Below are 18,184 nucleotides of genomic sequence, written 5' to 3'. Positions count from 1 at the left end.
TGCATTCACAAGAGGTCTGTAATTCTGGATGCAGTCTGTGTTTAGCACAGGGGGCTGCTTGCGCAGTGCCAAGGGCAGCACCTAGGCCGAAATGGAGAACAATAGGGGTGATTCTCCTTGTGATGAAAAGCATTTGTTACACCCTTGAGTGGCCTGGGCTGTGTTGGGAGAAGACCGTTAAAATACCTTGTGATGTTCAGGTGACAGCCATTATGAAAGACAGAACTATCCATAAATATCTGAGCAGAAAAAAAGATTATCTTCTGTTATGGTAAACAAGAGACAGAAGCTAGTCAGTTTAGAGGAGGAGGAAAGACAAGCGGCTTCTCAAGCTCGTCTCTCTCCAGGCTGCAGTGTAACTGCTGTACTAGGCAACCCGAAATGGAGCTTTTCACAGTATTTCGTTGCGTGTGGCGGGAGGCTTAGCTTTTTTCCCCGCTTTGCCTTTGCCGGGCTCTTTCCTGCATGTTGTAACGCAGCGAAGGTGCCCAGGAGCAGAGCTGCAGCGAGATGCTTTATGCCTCCTGCCTCCCCCGACCCCCGCGAGGAGCGCCCGGGGCTGCTGCCTTGGGTCACCCCTGAGACGGCTCAGCAAGGGCGTGAGCTGCGTGGTACCAAATCAGCCAGACATCTCCTGTTCTTCTCTCCAGCTCGGTGTGCTGTCTTTCCTGTCTCTGTGCGTTACAGAAGAAAGCCGGTCGTTGCTCCATACATAAACCAACGACAGGAAAGCAGCTGTTCTTGCTAAACGGCGCTTACAAAACAGCCATGACCGTCATGGTTTCCTTACGTTCCCCTTCTTTCCTTCCTTGCAAGCAAGGCAAACCCTTCTGCCCTCCTTTGTAAAACCAGTCCCCTGTTGTTCCTGTCCTGCCGCTGAACGACCTGCTGGGCCGGGGGGCGTCACCCTGGGACAGCCTGAGGTGCGATTCCCTAAAATCACCATAAATTATAAGGCGGGGAAACCGGCGGCACGGCACGGCACGGCACGGCACGGCACGGCACGGCACGGCACGGCACGGCACCGCCGCTGCTGGGACCGGCGCAGCGAGCGCGCCCGGCGCTGCCAAGCGGGAAATCCCGGGATCCCGACGCCCGCCGGGCCGGGAGGCGCCTCTCGCCGCCGCCGCCAGGGGGCGCCGCTGACCCCTGCGCGGGGGAGCGCGGCGGCCGCTTCAAAGCGGGCGGCGGCGGCCGTTAATGGCGCCCGCCTCGCTGCGGCTGCGACCGCCCCCGCCCCACCCTCCGCCTCCTCCGCCCCCGCCGGGGAAAAGCCCGGGAGCGGCGCCCGCCGCGCACGCTCCGGCCTCGCGGCTGACGGCGCCGCGGGGGTGGGGACCATGCCTGGGGCGGCGGCGCCCTGCCGCGGCTCCGCGGGATAGCGCGGGGCGCCGCGCACCTCCCGAGGGTCGCCCCGAGCCGGCAGAGGCTGGAGCGGCGGGGTAAGGCGGGCGGGGGCGTGGGCTGGCTGCGGCGGGCCCCGCGGGTGGGGGTGTCCCCGCTCCCCGCCGCGGCGGTGGGGCAGCGGGAGGCGGCGGGCCGCGCGGGCGCCCGCATCCCCTTACGTGAGGGTGTGCGGCCGGCTGCGGGCCGCCGCCGGGGGAGCGGCGAGGGCAGGGGCAGCGCCGTTTCTGCTGCCGGTGGCTCCGAGCGCCCGGGGCTGCCCCTGGCAGCCAGCGCCGCCCCGCCGGGCGCCCCGTCGTCGGCCCGGTGGGGTTTCGGTGCGAGGCGGGGGTCGCTCGGGCGCGGGGGCGGTACCGCTGCGAGGGGGTCGTGGCGGATGCCAGGCTGCCTCCGCGGCAAGCGGGCGCCGGCGGAGCGGCTTCCAGCCGCACGTAACGAAACCGGTTACTTAGACTCGCGTGTTTTCTCTTCTGTGACTTCCATCAATCAGCTAGAGCTTCTTGAAACAGTCCAGTGCCTCGGAGTGCAGCAGCCGCTCTTCGAGGAGGTAAAATAATAAATAAAGGGGTGTGTGGATCGACATCCATCGCCAGTGATCTCGGACACAAGTGAAGCGTGCGGTTTAGGGAGAAATTGCGTTGTCTGGGTTGCAGGGGTGGAAGAACGAGGAGTAAGGCTCGGTGCTTGTATTTTCATGCTTGTATTTGTTTCTTCTTTCCTTATTGCCCTTAAAAGATGCTACCGTTGACTTTTTTTAGATGTTGGAAGAAACCATATGCACGATAATGAGGGTCCGTGTCGTCGTCTTCCCCAAACACACCCTGGATCCCCAATGTCGTTTTAAATCAAGGGTACCTTATTCCTGAAAAATCAGGCCCTGTACCACTCTGTTTTTATTGCTGCTAAAGAATCAGAACAGGGAGTGTCAACGGGGCAGGCTGGTGGAAGAAGATACAAGCTGTTTGAATTTCCACTGGAAATTCTTGGAAATACTGTAATTTCTGCCCTGGAACATACTATTCTCTGTTCTACAGCAAGCTTGAACGATGATTTATAAATAGATACATTTGTTTATGTTCTAACTGTGTAGACAAACGACCATATACATTGTGAAATGGATTGCTTCGTTTCACATTAGCTTATCGGAGCCGCCCCAGGAGTGGCTACAGCCGAAGTTACCATGTTCTGGGCAGAGTGCTACTGCGGAGATTACATCGGCGGTTTAAACTCCGGGTTGCCGGCCTTCGTGTTCGCTGGTGTGTGCTCCTCTTACAGACGTGAGATGTAGTGAAGGGCTGGGGTGGGGGGGAGCAGGGTGTGCGGCGATGTGGTGTGCTGAGGGGCAGGCTTGTGCCTTTAAAGAGACTGCTCTGTTTATACTTAGATGGGACTTCACAGCGTGGGAGAAGTTGAGTGACTGCCTCCTGGTAATGTTAGGGCATCAGTCAAAGTGACTTGGCTTGAAGTTTATTAAATACGCGACAGAAGCAAGATCAAGTGAGAAAAGACTGGAAAAAAAAACATCTTTGCTTTTGCATAGGCACTAATTGAAAAATACAGGATTTCTTCTATGATGAAGTTTTATTCCTTTACCCCTTCTTTCCCTGGCCATCATGTCTCATTATCCTCTTGTGCAATCTGTGTATTGTTCACGAAGGGGAGAAACCATCTGTGATTGAAATGTGAGTATGATGACAGATGTTTCAATCTGATATAACTACTTTGAATGAGACATCCTTTAGGTGAAACAAAAGGTTGATTTCCGCCCCCTTCCCACTCCAGCCTTCTAAATCACCCTGATTTGTATTCTGGGAGCAGTTAAATAAAATCATGTGTTTATCATCTACAAATGTTTACTGTAGATTTTTGCCCTTGAAGCATAGTCTAGTATTATGAGTTATCTTTGGTAACAGTCTGGATTTTTCATATTCCAGTTTTTTAAGGCAAAAATTAAGGGTGAAAAAGACTATGTATTTACTTAACTGCTTTTGTTTCTAACATTTTTCCAGTACTACATTCCAAGTCTTTGTCACATTTTCTGTGGCTTTCTTTTATAACTTCTGACAACTTTCCTTTCAGTTGAGCCAAAGGACAAGGCTGCTGTCTTAACCATGAGTTTTGGCTGCAGTGCCATACCGGGGGTATGAATGGCTTCAGTGTATCTGCTGTATTTACAAGAATGCTGTCATAGGCTGGCAGAAAACTGTTGTTTGCACTCCCAGTGCCGATTCAGGGAAAAAGAACAACTCAGATCAACCCGCCGCATGATCTGGGCACATAGACCTTTTCTTTCCTAGAGACTTGATGCAGTAGAGGAATCGGAACCTGTTGTATTTCCCACAATGTTTCCTGTGGAGTAGTGTTAATAGTTAACAGTCTATGGTTTATCTAGGAGATTTGCTTTTAACTGTATTCCTTTTCGTATCTTGAGTTACAAAAAGGAAATGGAAAACAATTACAAACCAACCCACCACTCAGTGTGAATGGTTTAGCAATTCTGCTGTATCTAACTTAGGCTGTGGTCAGCTGTTCTTTTTATAAGACAGGATCCTTTTCTATTCTGCTTTGCAGAAGGGAGCTCATGATGATCATCTTTCCCTGACCTTTTGAAGGAGATCAGACAAAAAGATCGTAATGATAATTTCTATTTTCCACTTCTGATGGCTGTGTTGAAAATACACTTGCTCCTCTGGCTGCGTACTGCAAAGTAATGGGAATGATTTTTTCTATTTCATAATCAGATCAGAAATGCTTACAGTCTTCCTGCATATGCAGACAGTGAATACTGGAGCTGGCAGTGCTACTCCCAAATGGGTTTTTGAATAGCTTGATTGTTTGCTGATGGTGCCATTTATGGTGGTGACACCATAAGTGTCCTTTCTCAAAAAGGCTGAAGAAAATGAGGAACAGAGAAAGTGAACCCATGTGGCTGGTAGTTTTACTTACTGTGAGGAAAAAAATTCTCATCAGATGGTTCTAGTCTTGGCAAGACAATGTTATTTCCTTTTTATAGTATCATTTCCATCCTTTCATTCAAAGAATAGCAAGTGAGTGGTAGCTTGTTGTTGCGGTTTAACCCAGCAGGCAGCTAAACACCACACAGCCGTTCACTTGCTTTCTCCTGATGGGATGGGGGAGAGAATTGGAAAAAAAGGTAAAGCTTATGGTTGAGATAAAGACCATTTAATAGGACAGAAAAGGAAGGGAAAATAGTAATAATAATGGTAAAAATAATATACAACACAAGTGATACACAATGCAATTGCTCACCACCCGCTGATTGATGTCCAGCCAGTTCCCGAGCAGCGGCCATGCCCCCCCAGCCAACTCCCCGCAGTTTTCTGTTCAGCATGGCATCCCATGGTATGGAATACCCCTTTGGCCTGTTTGTGTCAGCTGTCCTGGTTGTGTCCCCTCCCGGCTTCTTGTGCACCTCCAGCCTCCTTGCTGGCAGGGCAGTGTGAGAAACTGAAATCCTTGACTTAGTGTAAGCACTGCTCAGCAACAACAAAACCATCACTGTGTTATCAATGTTATTCTCATCCTAAATCCAAACAACAGCACTATAGCAGCTACTAGGAAGAAAATTAACTCTACCTCAGCTGAAACCAGGACACTTCTTGGATTAAAATACTTTCCTGTTAAGATAACAGGTATCACTATGACAGTTTAATACAACTTGTTTTCATTGAATGGAAATGACGTATGATTGAAGAAATGGACTAAAGCTTACTTAATAGAACCTTTTTCTACCATATGATATCCAAATGATAATCTGAAATACTTGGGAGTGAAGGTGAGTCTTGCAGGTTGTCTGGGAAATAGATTCTGACTTAGCATGTTCAGGCATAATTTTTTTTCACTACTTACAAGTGCTCAACTTTGATCACTTTGTGGTGATTTGGAACTAAGTTCCAAATATTTGAAGTCCTTATAGTTACTCGATTTTCCCTTAGAAATTTTACTGACTGTTCTGTTTCTGGAGTATTGGGGTTATTTCCTGTCGTCTTAAAACTCCACAACAAACTACAGTCTGGGAAAGCTATCACTGTGACTCTTGCAGAAAGTTTCAGTGGACCTGCCTTTATCCCAGCTCCAGCCTCCAGTAAATAGGTCATCCTCAGCATAAGAATTGGATAATACCTGACAACTGTTACAAACATCCAGCCCTTGTGGAGGACTCTTATATTTAGCTAGTGAGGAATATGAAAATGAATTTAGGAAAACATATTAAGACAACAAACTGTTGTTAGCCCACCATAATCTATTATGTGATCAGCTTCTTCCTGTGCTTATTATTTCTGCTGTTGCTGTTTACCAGTCTGTTTATTTATCCTTGCAAGCAATAAGACATGAGAGAGGGAACCATGTGCTGATTTCTTCATCTCACAGCTATTAATAATCTCCTTATATACATGCACATATAAAAATGTATATAGTTATATATAATATAACATTATAGAACATAAAATATTATATAAAAATTATTTTTTTACCCTTGAACTTCTCTAAACAATGTCTAGTAGGGGGCGGATCTAGTAGAATTGTCAAAAGTGATTGTATACTGTCCCACCCACACTGGCTTTCCTGAAGCACTTGTTATTACGACTTATGGTGTCTTTCTTGTTCTCATCATATTGCCCTTGAGGTACATCCTCCCCAGACTTGGATATGCTGGTAATGAAGTTTTCATTTTGTTGAACAGTGCAGACTCAGAGAATCCTTCTCCTATTGCAGGTAGTTGGTATGCACAAACCGTGACAGACCCGTGCAGCCGGTTCCTGGTGGGGCAGCGAAGTGGCAAGGAAGCCAGGTTACTGAATCACAGAATGGTTTGGGTGGGAAGGGACCTTCAAATATCATCTAGTCCAAGCCCTCTGCAATGGGCAAGAGTGTCTTTCACTAGATAAGGTTGCTCAAAACCCCATCCAACCTGATCTTGAGCACTTCCAGTGATGAGGAACCTGGGGCTATTTCTCTTTTTCTGGTATTTAAAAGGATCTTTCTGGCAGATCAGTCTTTCTGTTATTACCATAGATGAACCTGCTAGATGACTTCTGAAGCTACACATGCAGTGCAATCCCCAGGGTAACTCAGGGTGGTGGATCTGCTGTTGCCCTGAGCCTGCAGTCCAGCCAGATGTGCTTGCTTGAAGGACTTCAGGGAAATGCCTACCTGTTGCCACGTGCTAAGGAGTATTACATGACATCAGGCTCTCAGGAGGAATTTGCACCCATTTGCAGGTAGGGCTGCGTGCCCATAGCAACCAGGCTGGGTATCTGTGGTGGTGTGGGTCTGCAGAGCCCACTCCTTGCCCAAATGCCTCCTCCCTGGGGCAACAGGAGGGGTCATGCCATATTGCTAAGGCAATTGTATTTTTCTGATGATGTAAACATTGTCTAAAGCCTCTTAGGAGGAAAATGAACGTTATTTAACTCTGGTTTTCCTTCTATTGCTACTTAAGGAAACAGCTTTCCCTTCCTCTCTCTGTACCTGCATTAAAAATATATATCCATCCTGATGGAATGAGAGTGATGCTCTGTGACTTGCGTGGTGAGGCTTATGTCTCCTGTGCAGTGTTGTAACAGCGACTTCAAATTCAAGACCAAACTATTTACAGTTAGTGTATATATATATATATATATTTTAGCCTGGTTTTCTGAGAAAATAGAGATTATGTGCAACTCTCTCTGTGAACCTCTGTCTTCGCTATTGCTCATAACTTCTAAACATTTTGATGAATTCTAATAGCATTTATGAGAGGGGCAGAAGCTTATCTCCAATAAATCTACCAGCTTTCTGGCAGTAAGCAGCCTAGGCAGATGGAAAGATGCCTGCTGAAGGAGACATTGCAGTCTGAACTTTTTCTACAACTTTGACACACATTCCTAGGAAACTGGATTTTACTGGCTAAGTTGCTTATGAATCAACTTATATTGTGTTCCTACTCTTGACCCTGTCTCAAATTAGACTCACTTCCTCTTTTGATATTTTTGTAACAAATTTGAATATGAAGGAAGAGCAAGTGCTTGGTCTTTAGCCCCAAATAGATTTATAATATTGCAGAAAGTGCATGATGAGAAAGAAAAGGCTGCTTTTAAACTTTACATTATAATACTGTTCATCATATATTATAGTAATGTGGTGCTTATGTTAATTCCCTCTTGCTAAGCTAATTATTTTAACTCTTGTCTTTTATTAATTTTGTCTTGTAATAGCAATTCTTTAGACACCCAGAAACTCTTAAGATTCATGTGGTTTTCTTGTATAAAGGTAGTTCCCTGAATGGAGCATGTTACTTGATAGGACAGAAACTGAAATGGTTCAGTCTTGTTCTGTGTTTCTCCTCTCTGTTTTGCATAAACATACCCTGTGTGATCCTTTCAATTAGCTGATCACTTTTGCACAGTGATATCTGTTGAATACATCTTACGGTCTTCTGTTTAATCAAGTTGGCATGAAGGAACAATGCTGTACCATCTTCTTCCTTTATGTATAATATATTTCTTGTCATGCATTTGGAGCCTAGAGGAGAAAACACCTATACCTACTTTAGATTAATTATATGCTACTTTTACCTTTGATGTGTACTGCTCTTTCTTACCTTTGTGGAAAAAGTACTGACCAAATATACATGTTGAGTATATTTGCAGAGAGGCAGTCCATATTTAAATTACAAAAAAAAAAACCCCAAACCAAAACAACAACATAAACCCCACCCCCACCCCCACAAAAAATCCAAACAAACAAAAAACCCACAATATAAATTTAAATCTTTCCAGTTTTGTTTTTCCTGATGCTATTTCTACTTCTGATATTTGTTGACATCTCAGATTCTGAAACGTTTGCAGGTGACTTTGCTCTACTTTAAATTACTAGGTCATGCTTGCATCAGTCATTGTTTCCTAGTATTGTGTGTATAGCTTTCTAGCAAAGATGTAGTGATGGCATCCACTAGCAGTAGCCAGAAAGCTGGGAGAGGTAGGATAACTATGGTCACTGCTGTGGAACGCTTGTGCCAGCTTGGACCAGTGCTCAGGTGATCCTCAGGACCAGACTGGCCAGGTGTGCCAGCAGTAGCATTACAAGTGAGCTGTGGAGGCTGCCTGGGAGGATGCGGGAGGGCTGCTGAAGGATCAAGGTGTCACTGGCAACTTTGCCACATGTGCATGGGGCAAACAGGTCAGGAGCCTACTGGGCTCTGGCTTGCTCTTAAGACCAAGCTGGGGCCGTAGCCCAGGTAAGCTGTACGTAAAAGGGACTAGGCAACTCTTCCTATTAATCACTGAAAGGTGGAATCTGTAAAGGCTGCTAAGCGCAACATCGTGTTGGACTTTGTAGTTGTGACACGTGTTGATACCAACTGCTTCCCAAGGGTGTGGTGTGTATTATCTAAGGCTCTGATGGTAAACAGTTAAAAGTCTATATGTTCATGGCCTTTCATCTGTTTGTAGTGACCTGCAGGGTACAAGTTTCTTTTGGGGCTCCAAGCTAGTTTGTTTTTCTTTATCTTGCAATGTGAGAGTCCCTGGCCTTGGGAAATGTTATGCTAGGGGCATTTGTGCTGTGCAAGGCTTGCATTAAACAGCACTGCTGACCCTGGCACCTGTCTGTGCTGTTGTTGCCTCCGGTATATCTGTTTGGCTGTGTCCTGTACTTTGAATCTGTGTGGCTCTGAGGGAGCAGTTCTCCACAGTGTGAGTTCATCCTTCTCTCTGCTGCAGTTTCTCACCTCTGCTGCTTGCCTAAGCAAATGCTGCCAGAGCTTGGCTTGCATTGAATTGCTGCCATTGATGGGCATCAGCTGTGGTGGTGTCAGAATATGTAACCTTGCATATTTTTCTTCCATAATGTGATGTCCCATTGGAGCAGCAGCGTTGGCTACGTACTTGGCATGGATTTGTGTCTGAAAATCCATTCTCAAATATTTTACCAGTAACTGTTACTGAGAGTAAAACCTATAGTTCTCGCTTGTTTTACTGTCCCCTTTGCAACTGTGAAGAGACATTAATAGGGTGATAACCCACTTCTCATCTTTTGTTCCAGGTTGACATTGCCTTTGAAAAATCTCACTTTAGAGGGAGTAGCAATGTAGTTCTAGCTTCAGTTCACATTAGATATTTAGCTTAAACCAAGTTATGACAAATCCTTAGACGACTCATAAATCCAAAGAATGTGATAGTCTTTTTAGCAAACTGTCAGTTAGCGTTAAATATTTTCACCAGTCACTTCACATTTCTATTAGCTCCTTAAACAGCTGAAGTTCACGGATCTGAATGAAATGTAATGTTTATGGCTGTGTTCACTGCCTTTCAATTTAGACTACTGCTATGAAGCTGTATTATAGTTACAGGTAAATGAGTTCTCAGGGGCTGCTTTTTCTTGGGAAGATCACTGTTTTGTTTTCTCTTGTCTGAAAGGTCTGCATGGATTTTTTGGGGGTTTCTTGGGTTTGGTTTTGTTTTATTCTCTTCCATGACTTTACCCATCTCCAGACCAACACAGGCCTGTATTTAATGAAAGTAACAATGGCAATCATTGCTTTTGGATGGGATGATTTAACATAGCTGCCAATATAAGGAAGAGTCAAATCATCGTGGCCCCTCTTTGTGCTAATAATAGCAATGTACCATTTTTCTGGCAGGCAAAGCTGCTGCCACTGGCAGCTTCAGGAGGAATCACTAGAAGGGCAGCAGGGTGATTCAGGTTCTCTGCTTTTTCCTCTCACCTTGGTATCTTTTCTCATACAGCTTAATTTTTCACCCTTTGAGACTGAACCATTCTTTTCACTGAAATAACTGCCTATTTCTCACTATGGTATCAACTAATTCTGATCTTGAACTGTGGAACAGGGCAAAGATGGCGCTGTTCTTTGGAAGAAGAAGAAAAAAAAAAAACAGGGAAAAATACCCAGCAAAACAGTTTTTGTGCTAACCTGGACAGAGTGTTATTAAAATTACAACTTGGAGAGTGCCAGGGTAAAATATGTAGATGTGCACATCAGGACATCCTATCAGTCACATCGACTGACAAGAAAATCCGCTTGTCCTCTCAATACCAAGGGAGCATTAAGGGGTATATGTGGCAGTATTATGATTCCCTTAATGTGGGTGACACGGGAAAAGTCAAGCCCTACTAGTTATGAAGATTTTGAAAAATTCACAGTATCTGGAGTTTAATATGAAAGAGAAGAATTCCTGTTCTCCAAAAAAAAAAAAACCAACCAACAAACCAAGTGTTTATATTCAAGGAAACTTAAGGGAAATCTGTCAGATTACTGCAAAGTCTGGATCTTTTCTAGTTCAAAGATTTCTGATAAATGTTTTATGGACTTTCATTTTTGTTCAATGTTTGCCAATTATGTTAAAAAGTTGTTAATGGGGGCAGGGTGGGGGGGGGAGGGTCTGAAGCAAACCAAGCAAATAACCTTTAAGTAAAACTTAATTGCTTCAGAAACTGCAGCCCTGTCTTTTCCCTGTGTAACTGCCTGCAATACTGCAAGGCCTGTGTAAAACTGTTACCAAATCAAAATGGTCCATTCCTTCATGTATCAGGCTGCTCACATACCCTTTGGGAAGGGGAAAACCAGCACATACAGAGTAAGGTTGTGGGTGAATGTTTATCTGATGGAAAAGAGCAGCTTAAAGGACATACTGAGAACTACCTGAAGCTAAAAGTGAACTGCCCACCTCTTAAACAGGTACTTGGGGTGGTGATTGGGAAGACAATGGGTACCTGTGCACTTGAAAGTTGCTGGAAGGATGCTCGAGGTTAGTATGCGAGCAAGTAGGTCTTCCAAGGAATGTGTGGGAAGTGTTCTTTATAGAAGCTATAGACCTGAGCTTAGGTGTTTCATGTTAGCCAAAGTCTTTGCCTCCTGTCCAAATGTTAGAGTGCTTGAGTGGGAGAAAATCAGAGGTTCCTCAACAAGATCCGTCCTAGGCATTTATCAGAGTTTTGATTATTTCCATTCGGTGAAGATAGGCAGAACTGTAGTACTTGAAAATGGTAAATGCTGTAACTTGACAGTAAAAAATAATTTAAGAGCTAGGTACCTATCTGATATGGACGTCTTACCTTCAATACAGATATCAGATATATGCTCACCACGTTTTGATGCATTTATAAAAGCTAAAGAGAACTTCATGATAAACATATCTTCCATGACTTCAGCATTATATGCTTACGCAGTCTAAGTGCCTAATTGACTTTCTCTTTAATTGAGGTGACTCCATCCACTTAGAACTAATATATACCTACAGTGACAGGAAGTCTGCATGGATCAGAAAAGATTCTTTGATTTGCCTGAGAAATTTTTTCTAAATATACTATTCTCATATTTCTCTAAAACAACAGTTACTTTTCATAATAATAACATAAAAAGCCTCTTCCAGTTTCATTTTTTTCTTCCTACTCAGCAGCCATTCGGTACACTGAAACAAGGAAATGAGGGTATTTTGAAACAGGGATACTTTGCCTAAATTATTTTCAAAAATACTTGCTGGTTTTGAATGTTGACATTTCCTATGGATGTTAACACTTAATATAATGGAACTGTCAAAGAGAACAAGATATGAGTTCCTCAGAAAAAAATAATGTAAATATAGTGGCTTTCCTCTCAATGCTGTATGCTTTGGCATCTATTTGGTCATCTATTCTGGGGAAGTACCACATATGCAAAGCATGCAAAAGCAAAGAGTGGCTTCAGGGCAATCTGTCTCAAAAGAACAAGAGCAGTGGGTATCTGATGGTACATCTTAAAAGTATGAACTCTTAATGTGTGAAGACTTGGTGCATCTGTGAATAAGTGAGCAGTACTGTATGACAGGGAAGATGTGAGTTATTTCAGAACCGTCCTGGAAGACTGTCTGGTGTTAACCATGGAGGCAGCCAGGCTGAATGGGGTCCTTTGACTACTGCGGTGTTACGAATTACAGCATTGCATGCCATGCTATAAATGAGTAACAGTGCACACAGAGAAGGGGCTGTGTACCCTGAATACAGAGCTGTATTTTCCTTCCTGGCAGTTCTTGTTCAGATCATTTCCATCTTCTTTTACGTTTTCTCCCTGTGTTCCCCTGTGTATGTAAGGGTGTGTAGCTTGCTTGGCTCAGTTTTGAGGCTACATGGGAAACTTGAGGCAGAAAACAGAAGATAAACCACGTATCCAACTCCCTTTTCCATCAAAGGACAATAGTCCTCTCTTAACTGATACAGCATGTTTGATAGATGTGCTGATACAACACAACGTTTGGGGGAAGAGGACTGGCAGTCACTGCACAGCTCTCATCCAACAAGTGTAGGGAGAGTGCCCCCACAAAATTCCAGGGAAATAGGGAGTGTATGCCTACAGTGATAGAGCTATAGTGATAATACTACTCCATCAATTTCTTCTTGCCTCCTTTTTTGCCTCTGTTTTGGCTGTGTAGCTCACTACTAGTCAGCAGTGATCAAACCATTGCCAAGTCTGTCCATTTTGCTGTAGACTCTACAAAATGCAGTTGTACCTCTGTTAACCTCTGCACCTCTGTTGCATGTTTTGTGGACAATTTGTAGTCTGGAAGGAGTAGTCCCCTGTATTTTGCTTCACCCAGTCAATCTCTTGCATGCTCAAGCTTCAAGGGGAACGTTAGGTACTTCAGGACTGTAAGAATGTGAATCTAAGGCACTTAAAATTAAAATTTCCTTCATTAAAAAAAAACCCACAACCCAAAACAAACAAAATAACATCTCCATTTTTTTCCGCCAGATTCTTCTTGTGTTTCAAAGTACCTAAGATGAGCAGCAACTTCTCTGGTGCCTCTGTGACTGACTGTCAAAATGAGGTCAGGTTAAATCTGTGTGGAATTCTAGGTCAGGCTGAACCTCCTTTTGGACTCATGTTTAATTTCTCTTTAGTGCTTTAAGTGAACAATAACTTTAGTAATACTTGTAAATCGGGGAACTAAAAATGTATTTACTTTCTTGTACATGTCTGAGGGATAGATAGAGATTTCCTAAAATTCAGCCCTTTTTATACCATCTAGCTCTTCCTTCCAGACAAATTATTTTAATACTTCTCTTTAAACTAGACTAGCAAGCCACATGGAAAAAGCATTTTTTTCTCTACACAGTATTAAGACTGTTCAAAGTGGTATGATATTCCTACATCTCCCTTTTGATAGGAATCCATACAACATTTCATCAACTTTACTGCATTTGAAGATCATCTGGAAGGATTACAAAATCTTCTCCTGTAAGATAAATATGAATTGCTGTTTTCATTATGTTAACAGTAGGTTTTGATTGTTTGTTCTTCAGTGGAGGGAAAAATAAATATAGGGAAGATATTTTCCTTTCAACTCTTTAATGAGCAGGTGTGTGTGAGGGGGGGAGTTGCCTTCTCATGAAGGATTAATTGTGTGTGCTTTTCTATTGCACACATTACAGTAAACCTGGTAGTTAAATCCAAGTTAAGACCACCTCTTCTTATAAATCTAAAATGACAAGGCTTCTTTTGCAAGTGCATCCAGGAGTTAGTGGAGTAGTACTAGCTGTCAGGTTCAAAGAAAAGCTAGTAATTAAATCTTGTGGCCTATCATGCTAGTAATGTAATATATTTCCCTGTTTTCAGCACACAGTATCTCATGTATCAATATGAATGGATTTATTAAAATACCTTTTATCACTCTCCTTGAAGCTTTTCTGTCTTCATGAAATCATGTAGCTGCTTTCTGCAAAAAGCCCTTAAAGAGCTTCCCACATCTGATCTGATAAAAAGCATCTTATTGTCATGAACCAGCCAGATGAATTACTGTTTAGCTGTGGTAACCTGAATAATGCTTGCCAAGAGAAAATGATGTGGGATATGTAAACCTGAGTGAAAGAGGGGAAGGATTGTGGTGGGTTGGTAGCTTCAGACTCTGCTCCAGGGAGTCCTTGGGAATTTCACCTCCTGGCTTGAACAACAGCAGAGCTAGGCTAACACTGCGAAGCAAGGAGCTTTTCCCAAAGCGCTCGTGTTTTTCTCTTCACTGAACTGCACACTTAAGTTCTGCTTAAATATTTCAATATGTAACTCTATGTAACCTTTCTGGCACAAGGATATTCACAGGCCTTCAGTTTGGTTGCAGCATGTAAATACCTTGCACAGCAGAACTTCCTTTTGACAAGTGCGCTGTGTCCCCAGCTCTTGCGGGAGCTGTCGCTGCTGAGGGATCTCATCTTTCACCCTGCGGTTCTTCCCTCTTTCTGTAGGGGTGACAGTGTGGGGCTGTATGAAATGCAGTCTCCTGGCAAGGCCAAGGAGGCTGGTGCGGGCATCATGTTTTGCATAATCACATGTTGTCACCACCATAAGTAAAGGTGAGAATCCAAAGCTGAAATTGCCTCTTGTGCATGTAACCCGCCAAACTTCATCCTTTTTCCTAGGTGTCCTTAAGCTTTCTTCCTTGGACCCTGTGGCTGGTCGGCCATGAGCTCCATCGTCGGCTCTGACAGGGTGGAGGGAGATGAGTTTCAAGGCCGTTCATGCCTCCCAGCTACTCTTGGCTGACACAAAAAACAGATGAGCCATAGGCTGTCACACAAATATAGAGCAGATTCTACAACCTTTCTTTCTGCATCTGTCACTAGTCCTGTGCTCAGCCTGACACAGGTTTTCTAATTCTGCCTGTCAGCTTGTGGCTCTGTACAATAGAGCTTTCTTGTTGGGAAAACCATTACAGCATGTCAGCAAAAGCACACTGGGTGAATGGAGCAGCAGCTGACTGCAAAATATAAACAAGTAGATGTCTGTGGGAGATAAACTGGAAATCAAGATGCTCCAGAAGGACTAGGCCTCAACCAGACACCATTTAACAGTTTTTGTGAGAAAGAAGCTGTTTACCAGTCTATCATTCCCAGATTTTAATGATAAGTAAGCGGTCACCAAAAAATATTTCTTTCTTTTTGATAGGTAAAGCCAAGGGTAGGTATGTAGGGTGTGGCTGAATGCAGTCAGATTTCTCAGTGAGAGGTTTTTCTGGACATCCGTACCATGAGAGACTGCATCCTGGAAAGCAGCAACTCTGCAAAGGTGTTAGGTATCATATTGGATACAGAACTTAAAGTTACGAGTGCACTGTTGCAAGGAGAGGAAAGAGGACTAATTTAATCCTTGGCTGAATGGGTTTACAAAAGAAACATTTCTTCTCTGCACAGCATTAATGACAGTAATACTCAAATTCTGTACCTGGTCCTAGTTTTCACATCTTTAAAAGGAAATTCCTGGTAGTGATTTAATGTGGAAAGGGTGGGGTGTGAGCAGCTTTATTTATTTTCCTGCATTTGTCTTATTTGTAATTATTGGATCCAGGTACAGATAATTTTAGGACAGACTTCATCTCATCCAAAGACAAATGTCTAAAATAGGTTGGATGGATTGATCCGTCAGGTCCATCTCTGAGATTGCTCTGTTGGTAATGGAGGACAATGTCACCAGCTGACCAGAAATAGGCAGATGGCTCTTAAACACTAGTAAAAAAAAATCAGTAGAAAACAGGCTGAGGAGGCTATTAAATTATGGAGAGGAGTTTGGGTTTTTAATATAAATTAAATAGCAAAAAAGGGTTAAAATGGTGAGGTGACCATTGCTTATGTCCCTTCAGAAATACTTCGCAAAGTCAAATTTTCTTGGTTGAAGCCCAAGAAAATGAGGAAGATATTGAGTGCCTGGATGATTATTTTTGTTGTCTGACAGCATTTTGTGTATTATGCATGTTATTTCTACAGGATTTAGACATACAGGTTCTTGGTGAATATCATGATCAGCCTGCAGGCTGGGGGACTGGCAGGATGCTGGTTAATCAAGGAAGAGCCTCTTGGGAAAGCCTTGTGTGGGAGGGGAGATAAGAGGCTTGTCTGGCTCTGTGTAGAGCTTAACCTAGTAGCTGGATATCTCCAAGGAAATGTCAGAAAGGAGGATTGAAATTCCCAGTTTGGATAAGGAGAGGGAGGCTTGGAATAGGAGGTAGATCTGTGAGGTCCCTCTGTAGAGAGCATAACTGAACTTTTGTGGGTGGAAGAGATTGCCCAGAAGCAAACAGGAGGAGAGACGAACACCACTGATAAAGAGGGTATTGTTTTCTCAGGATCCCTCATGCCTTTGAAAGATAGAAGTGGGAGAGAGGGCCCCAGGAAGGCAGTGCTGGTGGAGCAGTAAATGAAGTGCTGAGTGAGGTGCTGGCAAGGGCAAGATTTTAAGAGGAAGAAAGAGGTCAGGAGATGCCTGAGTCAGATGAAGCCAACGCGATGACTGAGAGTACTGGCCAGGACAAGTTTTGTGCTAAGGAAGAAGGGCTGGCAGAAGAGCTGGAAAACATCTGTAGAAGAGCTGTAGGAAAGGAGTTTGCAGGCAGCTTGAAAATTAACCATACCTTGACAGTATGAGAAGAGACCGAGCATCTTAGCTGCTGTCGTGGCTTAGCCGGCAGCTCAGCCTCACACAGCCGCTCGCTCACTCCCCCACCGGTGGACGGGGGAGAGAATCAGTAGGGGTAACGCTCGTGGGTTGGGATAAGAACAGTTTAATAATTAAAATTAAAAGAAACAACAACAGAAACGCGATGTAAAGGAGAACAACGAGAGGCGCAAAGCCCCGGGGGGAGGGGAACGAACCGCCGGAAGAAACCGCACGCGCCGCAGCCGCCCGCCGACCCGCTGCCGCGCTGCTCCTGAGCCGCGACCTGCCCCCCCTCAATATACTGGTCACGGTGTCACGTGGTATGGAATGAACCTGCCATTGGCCAGTCGGGGTCAGCCGCCCCCGCCATGGCCCCGCCCCTCCCAGCCCCCCCCCCCGCCACGCGGCAGAGCGCGGGAAGCTGGAAAGGTAGCCGACCCCCCGCGGTGAGGAGAATTAACCCCTTCTCAGCCAAAACCAGCACAGCTGCATTGAAAGGAAAGTATCTTGTACTAAATTTCTTTTACTTTCCTTTTTTTTATTTTTTCTCCTTCCATTTAAAGAGCAAGAGGCATAACTAGTACCACTGGCTGAAGTTCTAAATGGAAAGAAGGTGAATGGCTGCAGCTTTTCAAACCAGTAAATTGCACTTCCCACCATTAGAGAAAGCGGTAGATCTCTTGAGGTGCCTAGTCCAAGGCATGTTATGTGCCCAGGCAATATTTGTTAGCCATGTGCAAGTTACTTGTCTTGCTTTCAGGGTACTTGGGAAATGGGTAGTGTGTGGTGTTCAGGTTAACAAGCTAATGTATCCAGTGGTCCTGACCCTAAGCTTGAGGAAGCTGTTTTCTTACTTCACAAGCAGATATACTGTAAAGAAAATAGAATTTTTTGTCACTTTTTTCCTCCCAAAATGTCAAGAGAACGTGGGAAGAGGGCAATAACACAATTTTGTCAGATTTCCTAATTTTCAAGCAGGATTTGTGGCAAAGAAGCAAGAAGGAGGGGAAGGTTAAAGAGAGGAGGATGTGCAAGGAGGGAGGAGGGAATGTCTTTTTCGTGACATAAGTGTTGGTTGAATAACTGATGAGTAGCCTAAAATATTACAGTGCATATATATCTGAGCTTGTTCAAGTAAAGGTTGCCTGAGTTGTCAGGCCATTCCTTTATCTACTAGTTTGGTTTGCCTTTTTTTTTTTTCTAAAAGTATAGCAGATATTTTTTCCATATCACATCTCTCTAAATGGAAATCAAAGGCTGAAGGATGAGAATGTTGCAGAAATTAAATGCTCATATTTAGAAGTTCCAAAGGTTAATGCACACCTCAACAATCTCAAGTATTATTTTAAATAGCATGTT

The 18,184-nt window shown here is 44.1% G+C and overlaps 1 protein-coding gene across 5 annotated transcripts in view; it reads left to right on the top strand.

Moving 5' to 3' along the window:
- Window positions 1-1,247: 1,247 nt before the first annotated feature.
- The window catches only part of RNF144A (ring finger protein 144A), a 68,236-nt gene continuing 51,299 nt past the window's right edge, over window positions 1,248-18,184 (top strand). For 2 of the 5 annotated variants that reach the window (XM_075086877.1, XM_075086875.1), the window contains exon 1: window positions 1,250-1,442. The gene's annotated coding sequence lies outside the window, so the exon portion shown is untranslated. Of the gene's footprint in view, window positions 1,443-1,932; window positions 1,952-18,184 lie in introns of those variants that run through there. The other 3 variants (XM_075086876.1, XM_075086872.1, XM_075086873.1) reach the window with 3 other exon arrangements.

This window comes from Phalacrocorax aristotelis, chromosome 3 (genome assembly GCF_949628215.1).
Source record: "Phalacrocorax aristotelis chromosome 3, bGulAri2.1, whole genome shotgun sequence".
Lineage (NCBI taxonomy): Eukaryota > Metazoa > Chordata > Aves > Suliformes > Phalacrocoracidae > Phalacrocorax > Phalacrocorax aristotelis.
The sequence above is the reverse complement of the archived record's forward strand: the minus strand, read 5'-3'. Positions and strand labels throughout refer to the sequence as shown.